The sequence below is a fragment of the Furipterus horrens genome, unplaced genomic scaffold (assembly GCF_987537825.1).
Source record: "Furipterus horrens unplaced genomic scaffold, mFurHor1.1.pri manual_scaffold_9, whole genome shotgun sequence".
NCBI classification, from domain to species: domain Eukaryota; kingdom Metazoa; phylum Chordata; class Mammalia; order Chiroptera; family Furipteridae; genus Furipterus; species Furipterus horrens.
This window is the reverse complement of record NW_028327179.1, coordinates 56,988,155-56,992,468: the sequence shown is the minus strand read 5'-3', so window position 1 is coordinate 56,992,468 and position 4,314 is coordinate 56,988,155. Positions and strand designations below refer to the sequence as shown.

The following is a 4,314-nucleotide window of genomic DNA, read 5'->3' as shown; positions in this document are numbered from 1 at the left end:
TCCTCTAGCTGCTTCAAGCTGGACATGGTTGTCGTCCTACCTACCTTTGGGTCCAGAAATCCCTGATAAGAGTAGGGGTGTAGCACGGAAGGTGGCCTTCCCACATGGAAAAGGATCTTGCAGACTCCAGGTCAGTTGGCTGTCTCTGGACAACGGCGTGCTTGATGTAACAGGCTGGCATCCTTGTTGTATTAGACAATCACTCAGGTAATGAGATCATAAGCTTACGTCCTCTGGTTCAATTTTGCTCGTTTGTGTTGCTCATGAGTCTCCTGTAATAGGTGATATCATATGGTATTTTTCTTTCATTGCCTGGCTTATTTTTTTTTTTTTTTGACATGTATGAGACCAAGCGTCCCTGGCTGCTACAGGAGTATAGCAGACAGGTATAGTTAAGAAACAACTTTATTTTGAGCAGGGGGAACGACAAGATAGCACTGAGCAGCTATATTGTAGTTTGAATCCTGCTTGCCTGGCTTATTTCACTAAGCATAATTCTCTCTAGTTCCATCCATGTTGTTGCAAATGGTAGAAGTTCTTTCTTTCTTTCTGCTACATAATACTCCATTGTGTAAATGTACCGCTGTTTGTTTATCCACTCATCTACAGATGGGCACTTAGGTTGTTTCCAGCATTTGGCTATTGTAAATAGGGATGCATAGGTTCTTCTGAATTGGTGTTTCTGGATTCTTCAAATACAATCCTAGCAATGGAATTGCTAGTTTAAAAGGCAGTTCCATTTTTAGTTTCTTGAGGAAATTCCATACTGTTTTCCACAGTGGCTGCACCAGTCTACATTCCCACCAGCAGTGCAATAGGGTTCCCTCTTCTCCACATCCTTGCCAGCACAAGTTGTTTGTCGATTCGCTGATGATGGCCATTCTGACTGGTGTGAGGAAAACTCTGACTCCAAAAAACCTCCGCTGCCTTGCGGCATACCTCTTCAGGGGAAAGGCTAAGGGAGTAAACCCCGACAGAAAATCCGGAGCCGGAGTCCCTAAGGCGGTTTGACGTTGTAGTCAACACCGGCAACTCCTGTGGTGCACCTGAAGCCAAGCTGTATTGACTCTGTCTTTCCCTTGGATCCTTCAGCTGCGAAGAGAGGGGGGGTCTGCTGCATGGGCAACAGCAGACCCTCCATATCACCCTGCCCAGGCTCTGTAGCTTCAGCTCCAATGGAGAGGACACTCCAACGTCATTGCAAGATGTCGATTCAACATGGGAAGAGACAGATACCGTGTCACTCCCAAGTCGGACTGCAAAGCCATTCTCGGCGGTGCAGATAGACTCTTAAGAAGCTACACCATCAAGAGAACAAGATGGCGGAGGAGTAAGTGGAAGCTACACTAACTTCCTCCCAGAACTAGTCTGGATTTACAACGTAATTTTGGAGAAATCATCTGGAATAACCAACCGAACACCAGCTGGAGAGAAGTCTTATAACCACGGAGAGACAAAAAAGGCCGCTACATCACAACGTGACCGGTAGGGAGTGCGGAGATGCGGAAGGGCTGGCTGGGCTCACACGGGTGGCAGCTGAAGGGACTGAGAAACAGCTCAGCAGCTGGGGATTCCCCCTGAGAAGGGCAGGGTCTAAACCCCCAGCTGAGCTTCCCAGTCTACAGCAACAGAGTGGAAAGTAAAATAGTATCCAGCTGAGAAAAGCGAAAAGCCACAGGGTTTCTTGCTAGCCGGAGAGAAACAGCTGGAGAAAAAGAGCTCTTAAGCGGATCACATACAAAAATATTTTGGCCCCCACTCACCCTGGGCTCAAGCGGAGGAAAGGCAGAGAGGACTGGAGATGCTTGGAGAGAGTTTGGTGTGGTGGTTTTGAGGGGAGAGCTGGGGAGGTGGCCGGCTGGGTCCCAGTGCTGACTCATCCCCACACTGCAGGCAGACCATTCCCGGCCAAGTGGCGACAGCCTGAGGGGAAGCAAAAGCCCTGCCTACAGGAATTAAGCTGCCACACCCACGGTCCTTAAGCCTGATGGCTAATCACAGATTGAATAGATTATCAACTAAAGAAGCCAGACAAAGGCAGTAGATCCCTGGAAGTCTCCAACAGGCTGCCTAGGCCCAGACTGGTACAGGATCTGATGCCACCAGGGGCAGATCCAGGAAGTGCAGATCATTCTAAGAAGCACCAACAAACAATAGGAGTCACAAAAATGGGGAGACAGAGAAACAACCCCCCATCGAAAGGAAAGGTAGAGTCCCCACAAAGAGTGCTAAATGAAATAGAGGGGAGCCAACTATCAGATATGGAATTGAAAGCATGTATTATGGAGAAGTTGAATGAGCTCAGCGGAAACTACAAAGAACTCCAGAAAAACTACAGTGAACTCCAGAAGAACTATAAGGAACTTACTGAGAATTATACCAGCATCAAAAAGGACATGGAAGCTATCAATAAGAGCCAGGAGGAAATGAAGAATACGATCTCTGAATTGAAGAACACAGTAGAAGGAATTAAAAACAGGCTAGAGGAAGCAGAAAATCGGATCAGCGAGCTGAAGGACAACGTAGACAAAAACTCACAGACAGTGCAACAAAATGAAAAAAGGCTGAACAAGACTGAAGAGGCTCTAAGACAGCTGCAGGACAACATGAAATGTAATAATATCCGTATCATAGGAATTTCAGAAGGAGAAGAAGAGGAGCAAGGGATAGAAAACCTCTTTGAAAAACTAATGACAGAAAACTTCCCTAACATGAAGAGAGAAAGAATCATGCAAGTCCAGGAAGCACAGAGGGTCCCAATGAAGATGAACCCCAACAGGCCTACTTCAAGACACATCATAATTAAAATGCCAACATTCAAAGACAAAGAGAGAATCCTAAAAGCAGCAAGAGAGAAACAACTAATAACATACAAGGGAGCTCCAATAAGGCTATCATCAGATTTCTCAGCAGAAACACTACAAGCCAGAAGGGAATGGCAAAATATATTCCAAGTAATGAAAAACAAAGGCCTACAACCAAGAATACTCTACCCAGCAAGGCTCTCATTCAAAATGGAAGGTGAAATAAGGAGTTTCCAAGACAAAAGAAGGTTAAAAGAATACATCTCCACCAAACCAGCATTGCAAGAGATGTTAAAGGGTCTGCTTTAAGAAGATGAAGAAACAGAGAGAGAAAGAGAGGAACACGAGTACAAAGGGGAAAATGACAATGAATAAGTACTGAGAGAAAGAAGGAACTTCTACCATTTGCAACAACATGATTGGAACTAGAGAGAATTATGCTTAGCGAAATAATCCAGGCAACAAAAGAAAATTACCTTATGCTATCACCTGTTACAGGAAACTAATGAACAACACAAACAAATGAGCAAAATTGAACCAGAGGTATGTAAACGAGGAATAAACTAACAGTAACAAAGGGGGAGATGGGAGGGAGAGAAGTGGTAAGAAGGGGAAGGGTCTAGTCAAAGAACATGTATAAATGACCCATGGACATGGACAACTGGGTGGGGACTGAATGTGGGAGAAGGGAGGGACAGGGTGCAGAGAAGCAAGAGGGGGAAAAAAGTGAGACAACTGTAATGGAAAAACAAACAAACAGAAAAATTTTTAGTGGGGGGAAAAATAAAAATATAAAGAATAGAAATGCAAGTTCAGTGAATATTAGAAGGACAAGGTTTTTCCTTCACACTGTATATATTTTCCCCCTATCTGATCCCTCCAGAATTTTGCATTCTAAAGAAGTAAGTAATGACCTAAGTTTCTTTGCATAAAACTAATAAGACCAGTTGTTAATAATGATTTTTTTGACTAAGACTTTGACTGGAATGTCATGCCTAAAGGAGACATGCTTGGGCTTTGGTTGTTACCAAAAAGCCCTGAGCCACTGGGACTGACTTTCAAAGGTAATAAAAGTCCACGAGATAAAAGGCCTGGTACCTTGGATGGATGAGCGTTCCATAGCAATCTTTCCAGGGAAGGAACGAAGGTTGTTTTCCTGAAAGATGGCTAGAAGGGACCTTAAGGCACAATGGAAAACCAGGAGGACCTGGAAAAGACAGGTGTTTACAGACAAGGCTGAATGCCAGGTATGTGGCTCAGCTTCTGTACCCTGAAGGGCAGACTGAAGGTCACCCTAAATGTTCCTTGCGTAAGTTCCAGCAAAGCAGAACTAAAGATCATAAGTGATCATTTGCTGCTCTTGTTGTGTTTATGCAAATGAACAGGATAAATTAAAAATGAACTTAATGCAGTCCCTTTAATGACAAGGAGGGTAATCTTAGGGAGAAAAATCAAGATTCAAGGAAGATCACAATGCCCAGTGGTAGACTATAAAATAGTGCAGCTAACC

General features: G+C 44.3%; 1 non-coding gene across 1 annotated transcript; it reads right to left on the bottom strand.

Annotated features, from left to right (window-relative positions):
• Positions 1 to 338: 338 nt before the first annotated feature.
• On the bottom strand, positions 339 to 470 carry LOC150001810 (small nucleolar RNA SNORA63). The gene has a single exon (XR_016513208.1). It is a non-coding gene; the product is annotated as a small nucleolar RNA SNORA63 (small nucleolar RNA).
• Between the last annotated feature and the right edge of the window lie 3,844 nt (positions 471 to 4,314).